This window comes from Anabrus simplex, chromosome 2 (genome assembly GCF_040414725.1).
Source record: "Anabrus simplex isolate iqAnaSimp1 chromosome 2, ASM4041472v1, whole genome shotgun sequence".
In the NCBI taxonomy this organism is placed as follows: Eukaryota; Metazoa; Arthropoda; class Insecta; order Orthoptera; family Tettigoniidae; genus Anabrus; species Anabrus simplex.
Genome location: NC_090266.1, coordinates 636,087,751 through 636,113,648, shown reverse-complemented (window position 1 = coordinate 636,113,648; position 25,898 = coordinate 636,087,751). Strand labels below are relative to the sequence as shown.

The 25,898-nt window shown below is 41.1% G+C and overlaps 1 protein-coding gene across 4 annotated transcripts in view; it reads left to right on the top strand.

Annotated features, from left to right (window-relative positions):
• The window catches only part of LOC136862977 (solute carrier family 41 member 1), an 847,982-nt gene that overhangs the window by 93,377 nt on the left and 728,707 nt on the right, over positions 1–25,898 (top strand). For 3 of the 4 annotated variants that reach the window (XM_067139280.2, XM_067139274.2, XM_067139275.2), the window contains exon 2: positions 17,515–17,572. The exons of the other annotated variant lie outside the window; for it this stretch is intronic. The gene's annotated coding sequence lies outside the window, so the exon portion shown is untranslated. The remainder of the gene's footprint in view (positions 1–17,514; positions 17,573–25,898) is intronic. 4 annotated transcript variants of the gene reach the window in all.

Sequence of the window (25,898 nt, the reverse complement as noted above, 5' to 3'; positions counted from 1 at the left end):
TGGTATTTTGAGTCTGCTTGAAAATAAAGAAACACGTACTTTGTTTGTGGAAAATCTACTTAAAAGGGGGTAAACAGTTGTGACAAATTGAAGGGGGGGGGGGGGTAAAATTTAGGAATCTCCTGTGAAAGGAAAGGAACACGCATAATTTGTTTTCTGAGAATCCGCTTAAGAGGAAGTGTTAAACGGGGTGAATTTTTAAAATGAGCATATCTACAGTGTATCTCCAGAACTCAACATATTACAGACGTGAAAATTGGTATTTTTAATCTCTTTTAAAAATAAAGTAAACCGTATTTTTCGTTTTCGGAAAAACATTTACGGGGGGGGGGGGCGTAAAATGACTGAAAAAGTAGGTTGAATTATTTTTGTTAGGATACTGGTACCTCCAAAACTGGAGACATTACAGACGTGAAAATTAGTATTTGGAATCTCCTTTAAAATGAAAAAACAACGTATTTTTTGTTTTCGGGGGTGTGTAAAAAGGACTGAAAAAGGGGTTTAATTCATTTTATGAGGATACAAATAAGAAGTGGACTTAAAACAATACACACCTAAGGGGGTTTGACTGGTGGGTGGGGAATAATGACAAAAATATGCATTTATATGAAACCGTTTGAATTATGAAGTTAAAATTTCAAATGTTATCCTAGGTGTTAAATAACAGAAGGTTTGAAACAAATTTAACCACTCAGAGAGTTACATGGGGATTAAGATCTGAAAACAAATATATTCATTCCTTCCTCCGAAACGGTTTAGCGTGCGAAGACAAAATTCCAAATAGCGGTATATATTTAAAATCTTACGTGTGAAATAGGAAATATTTTTTAACGTTCTACACCTAAAGTGTTAAATGAGGTTAGCTCCGTAAACGAAATTATTCATCCCGCCAAGACTGATTGACGTACAAAGTTGTAATTTTACGAGAAGGGTCTTCTTTTATATCCTGTGTGTAAAATATCGTATACTTCAAAATATTTCTCCCTAAGGAGTTTAGATGGTGGTTGACTCCCAAAAACACAATATCCATTCTTCCGAAACCGCTTCAGGCACGAGCTTAATTTCTTTTATGAAGAGTGGTCTTCTATATCCTAGATGTTAATAAATATTTTTAAAACATTCACCCCTTAAAATGTATTCATTCCTCCATTACTGTTCGACGTACAAAATACAGGTTGGTCGCTTTTACATCCTCGATAGGGTTCCGTATGGGGCTCAAATGAGTGTTAGATCAGAAAATAAATAATAATTCCCCCCAAAACCGTTTGACGTACGAAGTGAGGGCGCATATTACAGGCTCAACTGACAGTGAGCCCTCCAAAATGTAAAACTTTGAATAATACCGTAGTGAAGCAGGGGTATTTTGCTAGTACTGTATAAAGGCTTGCAGGGACTACTCGTACGTAGGAGAATGTTGCTCCGATTATAGACAGCTCGTCGACCACTTGACATGCCTTCACGATGCAATCAAAGAGATTTCACCCAGTTATCAGAGTTCTTTCTTTTTACAACTTAGATAGGTCTTAATGGCGACGATGGGATAGGAAAGTCCTAGAAGTGGGAAGGAATCGGCCCTGTCCTTAATTAAGGTACAGCCCCAGCATTTGCCTGGTGCGAAAATGGGGAACCACGGTAAACCATCTTCAGGGCTGCCGACAGTGGCGCTCGAACCCAACATATTCCGGATGCAAGCTCACAGGTGCGCATCCCTAAGCGCACGGCCAACTCACCAGGTATATTCGAGTTCTGAAGTGAGGGACAGGTGGATGATGAGGACATTACCGGAATGCGTGAGAAGGAATGCTCGTATAGAGGAACAGCCTGTCACCTACGCTATCCTGATCAGATTGTTTGGGCGTGTTGGGACGAGGGCACATACATAGGGTAGCTGGGCTCAGGATACCCTCGACGGACCACCAGGAGAGAGGACCATAAGATCCTTTCCGACAAGCACGGGTAGATAAACTGTTACGGTGACCACCAGTCAGACACGTAGCACCATCGTTACAGTCCCCTGTGGCTGCCCGAACCACTTCTAGGCAGTTTGTTAAAGGATGTTTAGTCTCACCGTGGCCATAACGTATCCTGCCATTGACGTCAACCCACCGTCGTCTCGGTTTATAGTGCTGTCGTGAACGACAAACTTGGAGTGGGACGGGCTAGAAGTGGATTGCCTTTAGGGATGAATCACGGTTCTCCTTGTGCACTTGAAAAAATACACATTTATTATCGATCGGCAGTGTGCTCTTCGGATCATGGTGGACTTAAATTTATATATAATAGAAATAACTTACACTCGAATAACATAAACAAAATGAACAATAATAGAGGAACAAAAAGGTAAGAACACCTATTAACACGTAAAGGTTGGCCAGTAGACTCCTCGCATTAGCACTTTCAGTAGGTTGTTCAAACAGTGGACAATGTATGATCACTTCACACTGAAAAATAAAAAATTAAAAAATAGTTTAATTGTTGTTACATGGTGTTCAAGTTCACTGGCATAAGTCAGCTTCTTCATCACTTGTGTCGCTAAGTAACAGGTCTTGATATAATCACTTGTTTCTTCGGGTGTGTGTGCTAGCTGTATTTGGCACCGATATTAAAATACACAGCGCCGGGAACTTGATCTAGGTGGTTGAAGAATTTCTTTGCTGTTAATCGAATGCAATGGTGAATTGGTGAAATACCCTTTTCTCTGTTCAGTTCTTGGTTATGTACAAACCAGGGAGCACTGGTAATTACGCGGAGAACTTTATTCTGGAAGGTCTGTAGACGTTGAATTTCGCTGTGCGATGCTGCTCTCCATACAGGGCAGGCTTATGTGATGTTAGGGCGCAGGAGAGATTTATATAATAAAATTGAGCAGTCCCTTGCGAGTGAGATTTTGCTGTTCACTGAGGGGTATAATTTGCGAAGACGAGCGAGTGCCATAATGGTAGGTCTTGTAGTATGAGCATGCCACGTAAAACGGGTGTCTAGGACAACTCCGAGGTATTCTACAAGAGTTGCCGAGGATAGCCAGCGAACACCTTGTACACTTGAAGAGAAAGTATAGGGTTATAGGGGCGTAGTGTGAATATGTTCTACTTTTTTCTTGTAGCATTAAGGGAGATGCAACACTTCGTGAACCAAGTCATCAACAGATCTAAAGTATGTGTAATGTGTTTAATCGGCGTACATTTCTGTGCAACAGTGTCGTCATTGAGCTCTATCTGAGGTGAAAATACTTGAATATAAGTGGGGATAGAATTGATCCCTGTGGCACTCCCGCTGTAATTCTTCTGGGTGTTGAAGTACTATTACTAGTACAGATGACAAACTGTATGTCCTTGAGAAACTTTCGGTGATGGTGATGAGATAGTGAGGAAGGCCAGTGCGGTTTAACTTCAAGATCAAGCCATCGTGCCAGACAGTATCGAAGGTGTGGGCTATGTCTAGGAATATCGCGGTCGTGTATTCCTTGTATTCGTAACCAGCAGCAGTGTCTCGCAAAAGCTCATGAACTATAGTGTTTCGGGTGAAATGCGAACTGGAGCTGTGGTAAGATGATATTATGAATAACACATTTAGATATTCTCAGGTAAATAATTTTCTTGAACAATTTGACAAGGTTGGAAGAAGATTGATGGGTCTATAGCTTAAAGAGTTGTTCGGCAGTTTTTGGAATTTACGGAAAACTATAATTTATGCCAATTTCCAGGCCGTAGTAAAGTGGTGGCGTCGAAGCGCTGCATTTAAAATTGAAGCAAGGTAGGCGAGACCTTCATTTTTATGAGATCATATTTCGGTGACTTCTTTGTGGGAAGACTCGTGATAATATAGGATAAGTGAATTCAAATTTGGTGGGAGCTATGGGTTCTTCCTCACAAAGTTGTCTGGAGGATCGTTTCGTTTGGTGAGCATGTGGCCTCGTAGTTGTTTGCAAGACCGTTGTCCTGATCTTCAACATTTGTATAGAGACCGCATGACTCGTAAAGACGGGATGACGGTGGGTTCACTAAGAATGCGTCTGGTCGCTGTCCAGAGACTGTGGTCTTTCAGTAAAAATTTGGTAGGTAGGTTTGGTATGATGACAGCCGTATTTCTCTAATACTTCTGTTACTCTTCGAACCAGATTATTGATAATTCTGTCAAATCATGGATGCCATATGGTTTGCTATAAACGTCGAACACTATGTTTTTCTCGTAGTAATTGTATGATTGATTGAGTAAAGCGTTGTCCAAGATGAAACTTTTGCGGAAGAGCGTACGCAAGTGGAGAGAGTATTAGTAAAATTAAGAAGAGCTTCAACAAATTCATCATGGGTAGCGTTAAGTAGTCTCCATCCTTTAGAGTTATTGGTTCTACAGTCCCATAATCCATGTTTTGAATTAAGGTCTCCCAGTAATGAAGTGCAAACAACCACAGTCCAGCATTTCTTGAAAGTAATTCCAGTCAACTCTTCCATTTACCGAACGTGGAGTGTACGGGAGTGAAATGCTGTCGTATCAAAAGTAACAGGACAATGACCTGACTTAAGTTTTGCTAAAGGTTGGATCAAAGTTGGGTACCGGTACCTGATTTTTTTACATGTTTTTATATATCGCACCGACACAGATAGGTTTTATGGTGACGATAGGACAGGAAAGGGCCAGGAGTGGAAAGGAAACAGCCGAGGACTTAATTAAGGTACAGTCCCACAATTTGCCTGGTGTGGAAGTGGCAAACCATGGAAAACCATCTTCAGGGCTACCGACAGTAAGTTTCGAACCCACTATATCCCGAATACTGGATACTGGCTGCACTTAAGTGATTGCAGCAATCGACCTCGGTGATTTATTTTTATAAGTCAATCTATATATATAAAATAAGAGTTTTGTCTGTACATTGCTCAGAATTAGAAAAGAATAGTATTTCTGTATCTGTCATGTCCATAGTAACAAGGAAACGCACTTCTTACTTTTCCGTAATGAATGTCTGTCTGTCTGTCTGTCTGTCTGTCTGCACACGCATCACTAGAAAACGGCTAAAGAGAATTTAATGAAAATCGGTATGCACAGTCGGCGAATAAGTCGCAACAATCTAGGCCATAAATAATTTTATTCGGGCTGAGTGAAATGGTAGTTTAGGGGAAGGACTAAAATTTAATTCTCAAATATTTATTAGTGGTCGTATCGATGAAAGTTATACAGTATTAAATTTCCGATCATTTATGTCTTATAAAATTTATTTTTTTTGCTAGGGGCTTTACGTCGCACCGACACAGATAGGTCTTATGGCGACGATGGGATAGGAAAGGCCTAGGAGTTGGAAGGAAGCGGCCGTGGCCTTAATTAAGGTACAGCCCCAGCATTTGCCTGGTGTGAAAATGGGAAACCACGGAAAACCATTTTCAGGGCTGTCGATAGTGGGATTCGAACCTACTATCTCCCGGATGCAAGCTCACAGCCGCGCGCCTCTACGCGCACGGCCAACTCGCCCGGTTTATAAATGTTTACCGTACCGGCTATGACCACAGAGATATTCATGAATTTGGATGTTTGTTACTAAGTCCATATCAGCGCCGAGTCAAGAGAAAATGAGTAAAGAGATTTGAATGAAAATCTGTAAAGTCAGAGAATAAGGAACTACAGTCTACGCTATAAATAATTTTATAAGACGCATCGAAGAGTCGAAAGAAAACTAAATGTGAAGGCCTACAATATAGAAAACTCATAAAATTGATCAACAATAACATTACATTGACTATTGTTTGTTGTGATATGCTTTATGTCTTCTGTTGCCACTCATCTCTGATAAATAAGACTACTGCTGCGTACCGAGTATTTTTTTTTTAATTTGCCTTACGTCGCACCGACACAAATAGGTCTTATGGCGACGATGGGATAGGAAAGGCTCAGGAGTGTGAAGGTACAGCCGCAGAATTTTCCAGGTGTGAAATGGGAAACCATGGAATACCATCTTCAGGGCTGCCGAGAGTGGGGTTCGAATCCTCTATCTCCCGGATGCAAGCTCACAGCTGTGCGCCCCTAACCACACGGCCAACTCGCCTGGTCGTACCGAGTGTAACAGCCTGCCTGAATATTGGCGGAAGTAGCTGGGGAGTTAGATAACTTTCTTCTTTAGCATGCCATTCCTTACACTATGTGCAATGGAGGCCATCCTAGGTCTTCCCCCCTTACATTTATATGTTAAGGAAATAGCGGGAATGAGTGCCTACCGCCTCTGGTCACCCGGAGGATGGTCTTTCAAGAATCCGAATAATGGTCATGCCTCTATTCTCACAAGGCTTCACCAGACCTGTCCTATGACAATGATGATCGGGGACCTGATGAAGCCTAGTTTTAATTTGAACTATAAATTCACAGTGGTGATACCCACAAGGGAGGAGTGGACCGCGGATGCTGGGGCCCGTCTTAGGTCTGGGGGCTGTACATGGTACACAGATGGCTCGCGGACAGAGACGGGCACAGGCGCCGGGGTCTGGGGGCCTAAGACAAGGCTCTCCCTACCTATGGGTAAATACGCTACTGTTTTCCAGGCTGAAGTATACGCAATACTGGCCTGTGCTGTATATTTATGGAACATGCCTGGACACACAAGATGCATCACTATTTGCAGCGTTAAAAGCACTATGTGCAGTTAAAACAACATCAAAAATGGTATGGGAATGCCAAAGGATGTTAGATCAGCTGTGTGAATTTAGCTCAGTTACCCTATTATGGGTCCCTGGGCACACAGGTATCAATGGAAATGAAGAAGCTGACAAACTAGCGAAACAAGGCTCAAAAGGTCCTTTCATAGGACCAGAGCCCTTCCTGGGAGTATCACTCCGAAGCGTGAAACTGGTAATATCCCAATGGACAAACCAGTCTCACTTAGACATTTGGAAGCGGTTAACTATAGCAAGGCAGGCACGTGAACTTATCAAAGGGCCTAGCCAAAGTTATAAAAAGGTCCTGTTAAATTTGAATAGGACCAGAATGCGAATGGTAGTTGGACTGTTGACAGGCCACAATACCTTACAGAGACACCTAACATCATGAAAATCAGTCAGGATCCGATGTGTAGAAGATGCGGTAGGGAGGAGGAGACCTCCGCGCATGTGTTACGTCAGTGCGAGGCTCTTGCAAGCACTAGACATCGATACCTTGGCTCAAATTTCGTGAGCCTGGAAGACATCAGGAATGCCAACATCCGGATACTGGTATCCTTTATAGGAGCACTAGGTCTGGACTAGGCAAACCCGTTTAAGGGACACAAAGGGTCTTCACAGACCTACGTGTGGAGCCCTGCGAAGGCAGGGTTCACCCATTCGTTATCTATCTATCTATCTATGCCATTCCTTAGGTTCATAAATTTTTCGATACTACTGGTACGTAACACATTGGTTCATCATAGCATTCGAACTATTCATTTTCTACTCTGAGGTAATGATTGGAACGAGCAGTGTACATATTTAACGGAATAAGGGCAGAGGAGTGTTCACGGCTGTCTGTGGGCTGGTCATTCCGGCTCTGGAACTTCGGGCTGTTAGATCGGCATCGTAGTACTGTTCGTTAAAAGTGAGAAAATGTGCGGATTTTCATTTGATCGAGTATTTCATATGATAACATTGCTTTTAATTGATACATTCCTACTGACGTTTTGTAATGACCTATGTTGACTTCAGTTAGGAAAACCACAATGTCAGCGTTTATGACAATCCCGTAGCGAAGCACGGGTACATCAGCTAGTATTAAATATGTCAGGTTTCACCCGGTAGTTGATGAATAGTTTGTAGGTGCAGTTGGTGCATTGATCTATATTCCATAGGTTGTGGTAGCGTTGGGGTTTGTGGTTGGACAGCCCCATAATTCGTGCTTTGAATTAAGGTCTCCCAGTAATAAAGTGGGATATCCTTTGGTGAGTGGTAAAGTGATGTTTTGAACATCACAGCGTGTATATAAAATTATCAAACTGTGTAATTAATTGGAAAGATGTATATATTTAATTTATGGTCGGTCATTCTAGATTATTATGCGTATATATACGTACATATATGTTGTCTTAGACATCTATTTCACATCATACCATTTCTGTGTATCACGGCAATAATGAAATCTGAACGACTTAAGTCTTGAGTAAGGTATTACATCACCCGTATTAATAGCTTGCAGTAATTTCCAGTAGCCCGAGGTCAGTCGACCGGACACGCCATGCTAATTTTAGCCCCTTACCACGAAATGGACGTCATCGAGATTATAGATTTACCCTGATTCACCAATTTCGAGAGAGACAGTTGGAGTTTTTCATCAACTCCCACTTTTTGAAGCTGACTACCTGGCGCTTACGAAGCCCGCGAACTTTCAACCTATGTGAATGAACGATACGAAACAAGATGATGGATATACAGTGATGGAAAAAAGAAGGGATAGAACATCAGATCTTACTGGTCCATGTGATGTGGCAGATTGAGGGAGATATTAGAGCCTATATACTTCAACGACAAGAGCTCGAGAGGGTCTTAATATCAGAACGTCTTAACATCGGAGCGTCTGAGGTCTTAAAATCTTAGCGTCTGAGGGCCTTAGCGTCTGAACGTCTTAGCGTCTGATGGTCACGATGATAGAGGAAGGTCTTTCTCGTCGTTCTCACTATACTAGATAAGACAGGGCAGATAACAGGAGGATGTTCTCCATTCGGTTTAAAATTTCACTTCACATCTGAGTAGAGCACTACTCAAAGTTACTCTCATTGAGAACTGCGACGAGAGATAGCGAGAGACCGGTTTTGACTAGTCTAGAACAGGAGATATTTTTGTTATATCTTCAGTTACGCTATATTTCCATGATCGCAACCAAAGGTGGTTCTGATATTGAAATTAGAGTATATTACCACATTATGTAATAAGTACTATAGAAGTGTTAAGGTCAGGAAAGTCGTTGTCCAGTTAGTGGGCAATGCACTAATCGGAAATAGGACTGGTACTTACAATGAGAGATGACAGCGGCAGTACGACAGGACCATCAAACTACAGTTCCTACATCGAACGTGTCCAAATACCAGAATCTACAAAATGGTGAGTTAATATAAATTACTGCAAGTCTCCGCGTAATAGTTAATTTCATTAAATGTTATTTCATTTACTTTAACTTTTCTTTCCGTTAAGTTCAGTTTTCGTAAATACGCCGTCACGTTTATCGCCCTAATAAATCGTTATTTTAATTGGTACTTTCATAAATTCTTATTAATGATAATTCGTCTCCTAGTTTGCGTATACTTAATGGTTAGTGTTCTGTCACCCCGCCTCTGGGAGTATTTAGAGTCTCACAACTTATTTCTATTCATTATCAACTATCGTCTTCAAACCATAAGTTTGAAGGCTGGCGCTCAAGAGATATTGTTTTTGGAGAGGGAAATGAGCGAGTATTTATTTATATTTAAATTAAGGTGACCTGGCACGTCACAGTAATTACAAGCTCTTTTCGTTAAGTTTATACTTCGGTGGTTTATAGGTGCTTATCAGAAGAAAATGCTTGTTATCACTACAGTAGAGTTTAATGCGAACTGTTCGCATACTGGAAAGAGACAGTAAGTACGCAATGTCAAGGGAAATTATCTTCAGGATAAGGATTGCTATTCCACCGGAGGCAATTTATGCTGTTCTGTCCATGCGATGAATTATCCTTAGGGATTCGTTTGACAAGATATGCATCTATAATACAGGCACATCAGTATGAGGAGTGCGCAAAAATTTAGTGATGTTGCTCGTTTTTGTCGTTTACCATCTGCATTCCAATTTAAGATATCCGTGATGGAATATTGTTGGAGCCTCCGTGGCTCAAGCGGCAGCGCGCCGGCCTCTCACCACCGAATTCCGTGGTCCAAATCCCGGTCACTCCATGTGAGATTTGTGCTGGACAAAGCAGAGGCGGGACAGGTTTTTCTTCGGGTACTCCGGTTTTCCCTGTCATAATTCATTCCAGCAACACTCTCCAATATAATTTCATTTCATCTGCCATTCATTAATCATTGCCCCAGAGGAGTGTGACAGGCTTCGGCAGCCGGCACAATTCCTATCCTTGCCGCTAGATGGTGGCTTCATTCATTCCATTCCTGACCCGGTCGGATGACTGGAGACAGGCTGTTGATTTTCATTTTAATTTTAATTTTCATGATGGAAGATTGTTGTTCCTGTTTCTGCTGTTGGAATTATTGTTGTAAATATTGAAGTGAAGCTGGCTGTGATGGTTTTCGTTTGGTTAGTTGAATGTGATCACGATTGTACAACAAGTTTAATGAAAATTCCTTGCATCAACGTTACGATCACCTTGATTGAGTTTCATGAACTTCCGACAAATCGTTCTTGTAGCGTTTTTTCTCTTTTGATAATAATAATGTTATTGGTTTTATGTCTCACTAACTATTTTACGGTTTTCGGAGACTCCGAGGAGCTGGAATTTAGTCCCGCAGGAGTTGCGGGTTTTTCTTGCAAATGAGTGTATGTAACATGTGTGGTTCTTCTTCTGTGCACTTCGCCACATCATAACCATTTGAGCCCGGATTTGTAAGAAAAATGCATGTTGTTCTGATGTGGCAAGGTCTATAAAATCAGAAAACATTCATTTGACCCTTATTGTAACGAAATAATGTGTTCACGTTCTTGCTTGTAAGTCGGATCCGAATGGTTAAGGTACCATTTGACTGGAATTGTTTAGGTAGCATTTGATTGGAAATGTGGGATGTGGAAGCCTCAATTAAATAAAAGGGGCTTTAAAACAGTGAAGATTTTGAGGTATATAATTTTTGATTTGCGATTATTATCTTCGAAATCAAAGAACATGAGACAGTGGTTAAGATGTCTATAGATAGAGCATTTGATGCGTTACAATCCTATAAAAATATGGTTCGAATCCAAAGATAATAAGATGGCGAAATTTGATGTTGGAATTTTTGTTGGGAAACCGTTCATTTGACCATCTATAAGTATCACTTCAAACCCATCTCTCTCTTAGCCCAACGTGACGGTATAACGTTTCCCCGTCACCTTTAAGGACAAAATTTTGAGGGGGTGAAAATACTAGCGGTTCTTACTTTGGCTTCTGAATATAAATCGACCCATGTTGAGTTCATCGTTGAATAGAGAATCGTGGGTCCGACGTAATGGTACCGTTGCGGTAAACATAGGACTATTGACACTTTGAACACTACAGCGTTTACCGGTGAATGTGTTTGAATATCCTGCTAGGCCACGGCAGAGGGTACAAATAGTACCGACCCATAGGAGAAAATGACAAAAAGAATTGGTGCCCAACGTGTTCAGAAGTTATACTGTGTACAATTTTCGAAAATTACCAATTATTTTGAAACATTGCATTGTTTCGAACCACAGGAACAGAAATGAACTGCGCCATCCTAACTACTCACAGGCTGTAACTTCATGCATAATATAGACACACGGAATGGAATCCTACGACTTACATAAGCGCACACGCTCTCTGGTACAGAATGATACGGTCTGGTACGGTTCACGCATGCTGAGGCTAGGCGACCAGCCAGATGAGTGATTTCAGAACAAATTACATAACAGCCGTATAAAACGGTTACCCAGTTGTTATTTATTATTTATTTCATTTTATGTACTTTATTAGACGCAACAATTCTTGTCCACAGTCTTTGTGTCACAGCCGACCTCTCATTAGGTAACATGCTATCAGAATGCCGTATCATCAATTATTCATAAATAAAATTGTATTGAGTTGACGCTCTAACGTGTCTTTCATTTCATTCGAGTCAGACTTTTCGTCGCGAGATGTCACGACAACCCAGCGGGGTAATCCCTATCCTTCCTTACTACACAGCTTGGTCGGAAACAACGTGAACCGGGTATGTGAGTTTTAGAGTGTTGGCCATACTGATAAATAATTCGAAAAAAATATCCGATACCTAGCGTCGTTGCCATTTTATCAGCTGCTGAATTTAGGCAATCAGATCGCTTAGCGGGTGAATTCAAATGGACTTTGTGGGACTGTGGTGATAAATGATTAGGTGGCTTATGACCGGCATGAGAGCACCAATCGAAGAAGACTTATATTGCAATGTGAGTCAAAGTCACCGTAGCGTACTTGCTATGGCGCGGAGGTCTCTGTTGAAATCCCTCCCATGGCAAATTTCTAGGTTTCCTTCGATAGATGCTCTCAGTTCGGTGTTAAGTGACCTGTAGGTACAGCAACACCACATCGCAAAGACTATATGAATTCGCTATTTCAAGGCTTTACATGCAGCGCGCACTTTTTAGCCTATATATGTCCCTGGTCCGTTGTAAGGTACATATTCTTCGTATCTGTGCTCGTTCTACGGGTTCATTCGGGTTACTTACAATGAATTAATAGTTACACCCACGATTCCTGCTGGTTTTTAGCCCGTAACCACTCATCTCTCTATATTACTGCGGTTTAAGGAGAGGGACCGATGTACTGTATTTCAGAATTGCAGTAAAAGCCGCGGGATGCAAGGGGCTGGTGAACCACTCGGTATACTGCAACAGTCACGAAACAACTGGCAATGCTCTTTTCTCCAGTTCACGTCGGAAGTCGTAATACCATTTAAGATTTAGGAGGATTGTTTCGACGCAGACAATACAAATTTCCGATGCCGTTGTCCAGCAGGTGGATGTCCTCGTTATGCAAGATCGGTAATACGGTGTGGCGTTCCAGACCGTGCATCTTCGACCAACGACATCCGTCTTTCCCTGAATAGCTTGTGCCACGCTTTGACCCCTGCAACGGACATGCAGTGTTCTCCGTACACTTGTGCCATTCTTCGATGAATTTTCGTTCCCCTCACTCCTGCTGTCAGGAAACGCTCTACACCCCTTTGCTCTTCGTTCGAAGCCTCCATTTCACTGTTGTCAGCACGACTGGGTACAGTCGACGACCAACGGGTGCGCGTGCTTACTCTGTTGTCACGTGGTGTGCTCCCACGTCCCTCCAGCGGCGAGTTTAGGACCTCAGCGTTTTTACAGGGACCGCACCTTCTTCCGCAGGCAATTACATTACGATCCTTTTAGTGTTTTTCATTTTATAGCCTCCGGCTAGTTTCCATTTGAATTGCCCCGTACCTCTACTTCCTTTATATTAAAGTAGGGCCTCTCAGAGTGCATTCACCTGGTGCATGCACTGTGCACGGTGCAAAAGACGATTTCGCTTGATTGACCAGAGTGCAGACCCCCACTCATCGATATGGAGCAATAGCGCTCTCTCTCTCTCTCTCTCTCTCTCTCTCTCTCTCTTTCCCCACGCCTGTCTCGCTCGCTCCCCCTGTCTCCCTCTTCTTCACTTGCTCCGTAGCGCTCCAAATCCGAGCCGAGTTGAGCCGAGCTTAGCCGAGTAGCCCAGAGACGAAGCGTTGGTCCGAGCCGAGCCGAGTGGAACCGATGCACTGTGCACAGGAACTCTGCGCCGCTGTCTACACACGTGAGATTTTGGGCGTTTGAGAGGCCCTGTATTAAATATACAAGTCTTATTACACTACTTCAGTTAATGTCATTACTAGTTCTTTTTACACCGAGCTCGATAGCTGCAATAGCTTAAGTGCGGCCAGTATCCAGTATTCGGGAGATAGTAGGTTCGAACCCCACTATCGGCAGCCCTGAAATTGGTTTTCCGTGGTTTCCATTTTCACACCAGGCAAATGCTGGGGCTGTACCTTAATTAAAGCCACGGCCGCTTCCTTCCCACTCCTAGCCCTTCCTTGTCCCATCGTCGCCATAAGACCTATCTGTGTCGGTGCGACCTAAAGCAAGTAGCAAAAAAAAAAGTTCTTTTTACTCCGACTAGTCTCTAAAATAAATTCATTATCAATCATTAAACTGTGGTCAAAACCGAAGATATTTTTAATTAATGTTGCACTCTTACACAATAGTGACGGAGACCACGTCGCTGCTTCCAAAAAACAATGAAAATCGTCTTAGTTATCGGAATTAAGAATGCGCTGACAGTCGCCGCGCCCACAAAATACTTCATTGAAGCAGTATGTAGAAAAAAATACATACCTCTTATTCCCAGTTGATCTGAGCATTTTCGTGTCTAGCAGTGTCGGTATGCTGCTGGACGTTAAAAGCGATTCATAGCATTTGAACTTCGCACTCTTTGTAGAGAAGCATTCCTCCCCGACGTCTTCAACGAACTTTCTTAATTAACTTTCTTTATGTATTTTCATGTCAGTCCTATAATGTAACTATGAAGCCTTGAAAATAGTCTCTGTTGAAATGTTTAACAAGGGTGACATTGCAGTGGACGTAAATACGCGCACTGCAAGTCTTACTCTAAAGAAAGTCGTTCTAAAGCTGGTGACGTACGTTTAGACGGGACAATAAGCGTCAGCTGTTCAGCTCTGTGACACGAGATTAAAGTTTCGTTACTTTCTCACAAACACAGCAACATCGGACATCACATTCAAAGTAAAGTACAATTTTCCGAAAAAAATATGACCTTACAGAACTAAAATGACCGAAAAATGACCAAAACACAAAAAGCTTCCTAAGTATGTGCATTTATATTCCCTAAAAAACAAGGATAAGTAAGCTCAGAAACGTCCAGTTGGTGCTTAATACCAACAAATAGCCAAAACGGAAGACGAGAAGAACGTGTATGACATTTCCTGAATATCCGAATAATAATAATAGCATATATATAATAGAATATAATTATTATTAAGAGATTACCGGTCATGGAACGTAAGCATTCTCCTCCGAAAGTGTTAACAATATTGAAAGTGTGTAAGGTCAAAAACATAATTATTATGGAACTTGACTACGATTCTCTAAGTGTTCGGTTGAGACATAGACTGGTGGCTAGAGACTTACACCATGTGTATTGGACAACATACACTCCAGTACGGTATATCAGTTGAGGGAGATATCACAGAGCAATATTATTAGACCTTTGTTTTCTTATATAAATTACATGAGTATAAAAATGGCATATGGCTTTTAGCGCCGGAAGTGTCCGAGAACAAGTTCGGCTTGTCTTTTGAATTGACTCCCGTAGGCGACCTGCGCGTCATAATGAGGATGAAATGATGATGAAGACGACACATATACCCAGCCTCCGTGCCAGCGGAATTAACCAATTATGGTTAAAATTCCCGACCCTAACAGAAATAGAACCCGGGACCCCTGTGACCAAAGGCCAGCATGTTAACCATTTAGCCATGGAGCCGGACTATATGAGTAAAGAAATGGAATCACAGATGAGGCTATTTGCGGATGATGTTAAACTGTATAGAGCAGTAAATAAGTTACAGTCAACATTGTGAGATGGATGTACGTACCTACGTGTTGGTGTAAGAATGATTTCGTTGGGGTAATCACATCAACGAGCTTGTAAACCATGGTTACGGATCTCTTTACATGGCTATGTGGGTATTTAAGGTTTGTAGTAAGAATGTAAAGGAGAGGGTGTATAAGTGTCTGGTAAGACCCCAGTTACAATATAGTTCCAGTGTATGGGACTCACACCAGGATTTCTTGATACTCATACGAGACCTGGAAAAGATCCGAAATGAAAGCAGTACGATTTGTTCTTGGTAATTTCCGACAAAAGAGAAGTGTTAGAAAAATGTTTTAAACTTTGGGCTGGGAAGACTCAGAAGTAAGGAGACGAGCTGTTCGCGTAACTGGTATGTTCCGAGCTGACAGTGGAGAGATGGTGTAGAATGATATTAGTCGACGAATAAGTTTGGCTTTAGCTTTTAAAAGCAGGAATGATTCTAATATGAAGATAAAGTTGGTATTCAAGAGGAAGAATTGGGTCAAAAATTCACTTACAGGATGAGGAGTAAGGGGTTGGTATCATTTATCAAGGGAAATTTTCAGTAAATTTCCAAGTTCTTCGAGAACATTTAAGGAAAGGCTAGGTAAACAATTGATAGGGAATCTGCCACCTGGGCGACAGCCCTAAATGCAGATCATTGATTGATTGATTGATTGATTGATTGATTGATTGATTGATTGATTGATCACTCCCATTGTTCAGACATCTATCCCAACTTGAGGAAGTTTCTCTATACCCTCCACAACGAAGGTTGCTGTTTGAACCACTCTTCCACAGCATCACGGACCGGGTTTGTCTTCAGCAGACCAAAGACGTGACTCTCGTAAGGGGAGAGATCTGGGCTGTAAGGTAGATGATCCATAAGACCCCAGCGAAAAGAATGCAGACTGCCCATTGTTGCGTTGGCAGGATGACGACGTGCGTTACCGTTACAGCACAAGCACATTTCGGGACACTGTTTGTGGTCAAAGAACCTTCTTTGCACAAGAATTGAATCATTAATTTGTATTCGTTTGTATATAACCCACATGCAAACTACCCACATTGAGAGAGTGTACACAAAGTTCTACTATAGTAAGCAGCACGATTATTGTACATTCATATTCATCCATTCATGCTTCATCATCATCATCATCATCATTATCATCATCAAGTTTTGAATTCTGGTCATTGAATGAATTTTGGAATTTTAAATTGTCATTACATTTCATCTCATTTCTTACAATTAAGGGCCGATGACCTAGACGATAGGCCCCTTTAAATAACAAGCATCATCATCATCATCATCATCATCATCATCATCAGAAAACAGCAAAGTTTGATTTGAATCTAAACATCATTTTCCTAGATTTCACTATTATAACAACAAACATGAATTAATGGTATACAGAACATCCTCTGTGACTGAGACCGTGATACATAACACTTCAGAGCTGCCGATGATGGGGTTCGAACCTACTATCTCCAGAATGCAAGCTTATGGCTACTTGACCCAAAACGGGCAGCCACTTGCTCGGTTAAAATTGTATAAATAACGTTACTTGCTTTATGTCCCACCAACTATTTTTACGGTTTTCGGAGACGCCGAAGGGCCGGAATTTAGTCCCGCAGGAGTTCTTTTACGTGCCAATAAATCTACCGACACAAGGCTGAGGTATTTGAGCACCTTCAAATAATACCCGACTGAGCAAGGATCGAACCTGCCAAGGTGTGGTCAGAAGGCCAGCGCCTCATCCGTCTGAGCCACGCAGCCCGGCGAAAGATTATTAATAGTATTCAAGTGTATATGCCTTCACTTGCAAGACCTATGTCTTCTGACATAGGCTAGAAAAAATTGTTACTTTTATTGACCTGTCTGTCTCATCCGTGGCTTTGACAGTATGAAAATGACTGAGGTGTGAGTGATTCTAGTAGTTCTATTTCTATTGTAGCCATTCCCTGCTATGACTGGTTTGAAATTGTCTCTGATGGGGTCTGTTGGTGCACGCATTTATTTATTTACTTATTTATTTATTTATTTATTTATTTATTTATTTATTTATTTATTTATTTATTTATTTATTTATTTAAATATGACCGATAGAAGTACTGATGCATGTTTTCGTTTCATTACCAGAGGACTTCGACGTGCAGAAGCACATAAAAGTGATGACCAAAACATTTTCAAGCCAATAGAATGAATAACATTTTCCGGTTGAATTGTTTTGATTTCAGGTGATGTAAGGTGGCTCCCAACGTCACAACACCAGTGCGAAGCGAAAAAGCTTGGGAGGTAAGTTAAACGAAACACTCTATGAAAGTGTGGTATACTGTACCTATAATAGTCACTTGGCTGAACAAATCCAGACTATCCTCAGTACCCTACTACAATATAAAGTGTTCAAATTAAATAATTCTACTATCACAACTATACTAGGATATGCATGGGCATTTACTGGTTAAAGAACCAAAAGTGGTTCTAGACTTTCTGGCGAGCTACAGAATATTGAAGTGTGGTAGGTCAATCTTCATTCATCCGTCCCTCTTCTGTATCGTAAATCTGAATAACAGTCAATAACAAGCAGCGGCGTAGTTTCTGTGGAAAAGTCTTCATGGCACATTCAAACTAACGGAATTATCACCTAAATGCAGGATTGTAGTAAGGATGTAAAGGAGAGGGTGTGTAAGTGTCTGGTAAGACCCCAGTTACAATATAGTTCCATTGTATGGGACTCGCACCAGGATTACTTGATTCGTATCAAAAGGACAAATATTATTTGCCTTTTATGTTCAAAAGAGCAAATGGGTATCCACAAGGGCAATTTAGAGTCATTATTTGGTCAATCATAAAGGACACAGTAAGATTTCACGTATGGATGAATTTCTTCTTCTTCTTCTTCTTCTTCTTCTTATTATTATTATTATTATTATTATTATTATTATTATTATTATTATTATTATTATTATTATTATTGGCCTCCCCTGCGAACCATGTGACCTTGCCGCGGTGGGGAGGCTTGCGTGTCCCAATGAACCAGATAGCCGAGCCGCAGGTGCAACCATAATACAATATATCCTGTCCATCTTTCTAATATTTTTCTTTACCAATCCGAAACCTCGATCATTAGGTAAGAAAGAATGGCCCCGCATGGGAAAGTAATGAGGGACCGTCTTAAATTTGTAAAGAGAGACTAAAGATTCTAAAAATCGGACAACTGTATTGTTTTTTCAAAAAAAAAAAGGCTTTCACGATCGCATATCTTACGGTCACGGGAATAGAACCAGTTTTGGGGTGGTTAGGCCATGTGCGTTTGCAGAGTTTTGCCCAGACGTGCCATTAGGGCTTATCGGTTGGATTGGCACGCCCCTCCAGGACTCTGGCTAGCAGTGGCAGACCAACCGCGTGGTCCCGCCATGTTAGCAAACAGGGATTGCTAACCTGCTAAAGGAGAAGTGAATTCTCCGTTCTCAAAAATATGTTCTCTCCATGGAGATACAATTTTTTAAAAAAGGCTTTCACGGCCGCAGATCTTACGATCACGTGAATAGAACCAGCTTTTGGGCGATTTTTCTTTTTTTTTTCCGCAGCACCCACCAGAAAAAGTAGAGATGTTTCACTTCAGGAGGGACTGATTGTATATAATCAAGGAGGAAGGAACAGGCTTCGTTAGCACCCTTCCTTGCAATTCCCTCATGGTAGATGTAAAAATTTAGCACTGTTGTCTTTCAGATTATGAATGTTGGAAACACTGTCATTCAACTGCCTCAGGTAGAAAATCTGTTGCACAGGGATTTCAGGAACTTCAAGGTTTTGCATGCAGTCAGTTGAAGTTACGAGAACTTCTTTATTTGATAGACGTTTTTCACGAGTTCTTTTAATGGCCTTGTAAAACGTGGAGCTTCTTCGTTTGTGAGTTATTGGCTCTGCTGCAGAGACACGTTTTGCTGCATCATTTAGAGACTTTGATTTGAGTTTTAAACTGAGTTCTTCACACTTACAGCATGTGTTGACTTGTGGTATTCCAAATGAAAGTTTGAACCTCGCATGGAATATTTTCAAAAAGAAACTATAGATAACTGCAACATTTGGATATTTCTCCTTTGAAGTGTTTGTGCATTAGTGGTACATTAAGTTTGACACTAAGGAATTCGACATCCCTTGTTGTATAGTTTCCTTTTTTTGTTGGATACGATTTGATGTGGTCCTCGACCATGACAGCAATTTCATCAGAAATAGCATTTTCTGACCTCTGTTTCCCTCGCATGTCCTTAGGTCTCTTTCTGACTGCAAGTCGTGCTCCTAGCCTGGCAGTTCTGTGCTTTGAAATACTATGGATACTCAAAAAGGCTTTTTGCAAATTTCTACACGTCCATTGCTACAATTTACTGAATACTGGAAGTTCTGGCATCGAGGTTTTCTACTTTCATAATCAGGATTCTTTAAAGACCTCCTTCATTTAATAGCACAAATTTCTATTAGTGGTTGCAAATAGGTATCTTTACGATTTTTACAACCCGTATGATAAAAATAAATATTTCTTCCTGATCACCATGTGAAACACGCTGAAAACATTTTCTAGGGCACCTGAAAAGATTAAAGGATATCCTTCTAAATTCCATAACATTCGCGGCACTAGTCATAGCAAATGATTATACAATATAACGTTCAAAACCTAGAACACTTCTCTTGCTGCTTAATTAAACCGTAAATATGGAAATAGCAGTTATTTATGTAAATGTTGGGCCATCAAAATGTAGACATCTCCGATTGCATTTCGAAGAAAGTTCAGAACTCTGAATATACTAGTAAATCCGCTAACTATGGGTTATATAAGCTAAAGGGAGGAGAAATTTGCATTTGAACTGCCTCGAAAAAAAAATATTCAGCATCACAAATACTCAGTTCAAACTAACTATATGAGGTGAAATACTGTAGACGTGCAGTTGGCATAACAATCTGTAACTTCTTTTCAATAGTTTTAGAGCTATGTTGAGTTTTTCGCCACGGCCGACTGGATCCCACGCTGCGCTCCGAGCTAGCTAGAGCGACGCATCAAGTCGGCCGTGCTTTAGCCCGAGAATGAAGACCACAGCCAAAGAAAGGGAAGGACCACGGACACGCGGGTTCGTTATCCGCGATTTCGCATATACGCGATTTTTGTTTGAAGTCTAGTGCTGCCATCTGTTAACAGTACGTGGAAGCTGTAATGCCTTAAGGTGGGTACACACATGCGTGCCGAACTCTGTAACGTACCGTACACTACGTTGCGCGCCAAGGTTAAACGCGGCAAGCGTATATCTACGCGCATCTTCTGTCGTGTTTGTCGAGAAGTAAATCGTTAATTCCGGTCAGTAGAGCTGTGAAGTTGCACTTGACAGGTTTCGTATTTAAAACGCTGGGTAAAAGGAAAGAAAGTGTGCCAGTCGAAGGAAAGAAGCATGTACCAAAGTCGTATTCGTTAGAAATAAAGTTAGAATTTTTGGATCACTATGAGAAAGGTGAGCGTAGTGTCAGCATTCAGCGTGCTTTGGGACTTAGTGAATCGAATGTGAGAACTATTCGTGACAATGCGGAATCAATTCGAAAAAACTGCTCAATCTTCTACTAACTTACATGAGACTTGTTTTTTGTTTGTTTTTTTTTTTGCTAGGGGGCTTTACGTCGCACCGACACAGATAGGTCTTATGACGACGATTTACATGAGACTAGACTGACCAAATCTCGCTCGGAAGCGATGGAAAGAATGGACTGGATTAAGCATCACAACCAACAACACATGCCTCTCTCTGGAACTGCTATTCAAGCTAAAGCCAATAGCTTGTATGCAGAGTTTAGTTATATTATTGTGTGTTTCAGTGTTAAATATTTAAGTGTATAAAATTTGCATCAAAATACGTATCAGAAACATGGTTATTTTTTGTAAAAATACTAGGAATTTCTGCTATTTTAAACTTAATATGTGAGTAAACGGAAACCTAATCCTATATTTTACATGACTCTCGATTTACGCGAATTCGGTATGCGCGGCAATTTCGCGGAACGTAACTATCGCGTACAGTAATCCCCAGGCCTCGTCGGGGTCGGAAACAAACAAGAGTTGACCAAGGGAAGTCAGATAGGGAAGATGAAAGTGAGGAGCCTGGCACAAGTGGAAGCAATGTGAAACTCGGCTAGGGAAATCAAGGTCCGTTAACCCATGCTCTCAAGATGAGAGCTCCTCGGGCCCGCTTTTAGTCGTCTCATATATGACAGGCAGGTTGTGGATGTTTCTATCGCCCCCACCCACAGATGGTTTATATCGGGTTATATAAAAGTAAGTTTTCTCGTGATACATACAGGGTGACCTGAAAGTCTGTTAACATTTGACGAGGCAATACTTCACGGAATATCGGAGGCAGAGAGGCAATAATTGACACACATACAGTAATTGGCATGACATGGGGTTTTATTGACACCAAAATAAAGTACCCAAAATAACCAACAAATGGCGTTTTCATACTGACGCAAGTGCGATAACAGGTATAACTTGAAAACTATATTCTCTCACCTATGGGTAACTAATGTAGATATCGAGCTGGAATATTATTATTATTATTATTATTATTATTATTATTATTATTATTATTATTATTATTATTATTATTATTATTATTATTATTCTATTATTATTTTTTATTTTTTATTTTACGATCGTGATTATTATTACTATTTCTTGTATGTACAGCTGTGAAGTGTTACATTCATTTAGTATTACTACTATTTACGTAGTCGAATGGTCGTATTATGTGCGAAGTTATGTCATGGAACATATGTTGTACATAGACATTGATATCAGTTCCCTTAATGTAAATACCTGTAAATTAATATTATCTAATTTATTCTTACCTGTTTATATATAAATTGTAATCCATAACTGTGAAACACACTGTAACTTCCAGAATGATATAGGCACGAGAACAGTGGAGAATATTCTGTACATTGTAATTTATGTATTGGACACTATGGAATATTCAAGAAGGTAGTTTTTTGTAACGTATCTTTCTGGAAATCTGGCCAGATGTATACAAAGAGACGATCTTGACGGTGAAGTGAGTGACAGTTATTGGAAGAGAGTTATTGTTTAGTAGCACGTGGCTGACATGCCGAGAGCCAGGCAGCCTCCATGTTGAATTGATCGGTAGTCATCTGTTTTATCTGTGTTTCAAAGTGTAACTTCCGTGGTATTCGGTGTCAGTTGTCAACTGTTTAAAGATGGCGGCTTTGTTGATATCCTACAAGTGTTCTTGTTTTGTGATACAGTGATTAAGGTTATGTGTGTATTAATTTGTGAATATGTAAATAAAAGTATTGTACTCGTGTGCGTCTGTGTGGATACATTAATACGATACACAAGCAATAATTAGCATAACAATCGAGGTTCAGCAAAGACGATGTTCTTTATAACACATCGGCTTAATTAACCGGGAGGAAATGCTTTAGAAACCTGTATATTGAAAACACACACTTAGACCTAACCTATAGAACACGCAATAGTCAGTGAAAACCTACAACCTGTTTTCCAGTCAGCGACCGGGTCAGGGATGGAATGAATAAAGCCCCATCTTGCGGCGAGGATGTGAATTTTGCCGGCTGCCGAGGCCTGTCGCATTCCTCTGTGGCAATTATTAATGACTGACAGATGAAGTGAAATTATAGTGGAGAGTGTTGCTGGAATGAAAGATGACAGGAAAAATCGGAGTACCCGGAGAAAAACCTGTCCCGCCTCCGCTTTGTCCAGCACAAATCTCGCATGGAGTGACCGGGATTTGAACCACGGAACCCAGCGGTGAGTGGCCGACGCGCTGCCGCCTGAGCCACGGAGGTTTCAGAACATGCAAGTCAATACTCGCCCAAAATTGTCTCCAACCGTCTTGGGGCTTACAGGTTTTCCCGCATAGTTCACATATCCTAAGCCTCGGATTCTACTTCTTTTAATTACTTCCCGCTTGTATTTCACTCTCTTTACATCTTTTTTGCGTTTATTATTTCCTTCAGTGGGGACACTAACATCACTAGACTCCATAATGTAACTCGCAGTAACATTGACAGTCGCTATCTGCTTTCAATGAGACAATATCACATCAAATCGATCATTCCAGGCAGAAAGTGGCCATCTCCCGGAGAGGTCCGGTTTCTGCGTGAAATGTTAAATCTCATGCCATCGAATTTCGAGAGGTCGGAATGTACCATTTCTGTATAAAATGATAGCTCTATGTTAGAAGACAGCCTATGTACCCTTAACTCAAAACTACAAAAAGTGGAGAAGTCCTGTTTCTGAAACAACTGACTCAACTGTATACAGGTGTTATGGGTATACGTCCAGATATTTTGCTAGTCGATAAGAAACAGTACATCTCAGAACATGTGCTACGTAGTTCTTACCTTGTCCTATTAGTTTCCCCATAAATGAGCCAAATATTTTAGGACCGAATGTGTTTTGATGGGGCCGTAGTAGAAAACGCCGGTTATGTCATACTGCCCTCGTGTAGCACGGTAGCAGAGTATAGGGGTTGTTGAGCTTGTTTGTTATCGAAGGCTAACACATGTCGCTAGCAGCTGGGCAGGTAGGGGTGGTAGAAGCACATGCCAGACCGCTTCCTGTACTCGAAAATAGCTCTAGGGTACTCTGTGAGAAGTACACGTAATCCTGCCGCCGAGTGCTATTTGGTGCTCGTACAAACCTTTTTCTATAAATTTAATGATTGTGTTATTCGGATTTCTGTGGACATATCTGTTGGTTGAAATGGAACTGAGCTTATAACGTAATTCATAAACAATACCTGAGGATAATTAATTTTAAATTGTCATGCTTCAGGACTATGTCCAGTAGAAATTCAGGCTTTACTACGGGCCACGACAATTAAAACAGTATGTGACGCGGAATATCCGTACCAGTGCATACAGGCGAATCAAGTGTTGTGGAGTGGTAAGACGTCAGTGGAATTATTAATGAAGGAAATTAGTTACTGAATAAATGAACAGTGTGTGCGCCATTTCAGTGCTGTTACTGCGTCGGTCTATGTTGAATTTCTGATAACAGATAATGCGATTTTTCTATACCACTTTCATAATATTTTCAGGTCTACGAATGAATGGTGGACATTGAAAAAACCCTTCCGTAGATTCAATGAAATTGTTATTTATGCCAGAAATTTCAAAGACCGCAGTTGCATCCATGCTTTTGAAAATTGCTAGAAGGATGAAGAGCTAATATGAAAGTGCCGCGCCTGGCTCAGTGGCTCAGACGGTTAAGGCGTTGGCCTTCTGATCCCAAATTTCCAGGTTCGAGCCTGGTTCAGTCCGGTGGTATTTGAAGGTGCTCAAATACGTCAGCTTCGTGTCTGGTGATTTGATAATGATGATTGTTGTTATTGTTGTTTAAAGGGGCCTAACAGCTAGATCATCACCTCCTAATGGTACGAGGTGCAACGAAACGAAACGACAATTAAAACTTCAAAATGTATCCACAGACTAAAATCTAAAACGAATGATGTTGAAAAATGCCCATGAATCAAAAACAATCATTGGATCCAGTTCACAATGCCTCATATTCTTGAGATGGTGCTCGTTGTGCACAAGGGTCCAAAATTTAGGTCACCGGCCCCTCATAATTGTACTAATCACTGGTAAAGCAGAACCATGGTGTTCCTGGCATGATGGTACTAATCACTGGTAACGTAGATTCATGGTGGTCCTCGCATGGTGGTACAAAACACGGGTAATGTAGACCCATGGTATGTCACACACAATGGCACCACTCACAGGTAACACAGACCCATGGTGTTCCTCACATAAGAATACTACTCAAAGCCAACGCAGACTCTGTGTTCCTCACTTCTTCTTCCCTTATTCATGGGGTCTCTTTAAAAGTTCCTTTTTAGCATCGACCTCGAAGATCTTTTGCTACCATGCGTTTTCCTTCATCCCCACCTAGTTATAGATGCTCCCTTCAAAAAGTTGCTGGTCCTCCTTATTGTATATTCTCGGATGTTTCTTCTTTCCTCACCAGGTAATCCCAGTGTGGAGATTAGAATTCTTCCCAGCGCCTCACATTCAAATAGTGTGTTTTCAGCTGATTCTTCCGCATCGTTGCATTTCCTACATGCATTGTCTATTATTACTCCAATTCTATGCAGGTGCTTCCTAAGATGGCAGTGTCCAGTCAGCAGTCCTACTACCCATCTTGTATTTTCTCTGCTGAGTTCCAGAAGTACCTTAGTATGCTTCTTTTTGGGCTCTTTATTAGTCCTTTCGCAAGCCTGCATTCTGGAGTATTTTTTTCCAGTTTTCCATTTGTTTATTTTGTACCCATTTAACTATGTAACGGCCGGCTTGTCTATAAGAAATAGCACATACTAGTTTTCTCGTCCCATCTAATTTATTCCGTCTTGTGAAAGGGACCATATTACCTTGCTCGGGTTGACTTTGACTTGTTCTTCCCGACACCAGTTCTCCACAAGTTTAAATGATCTTTGCATGAGGTCCTGGATGACACTCATCACCTTACCTCTTACCACAATAACGAGATCATCTGCATATCCTTGTGTGTAAAATCCCTGTTCGTTGAGCATGGCTCTGA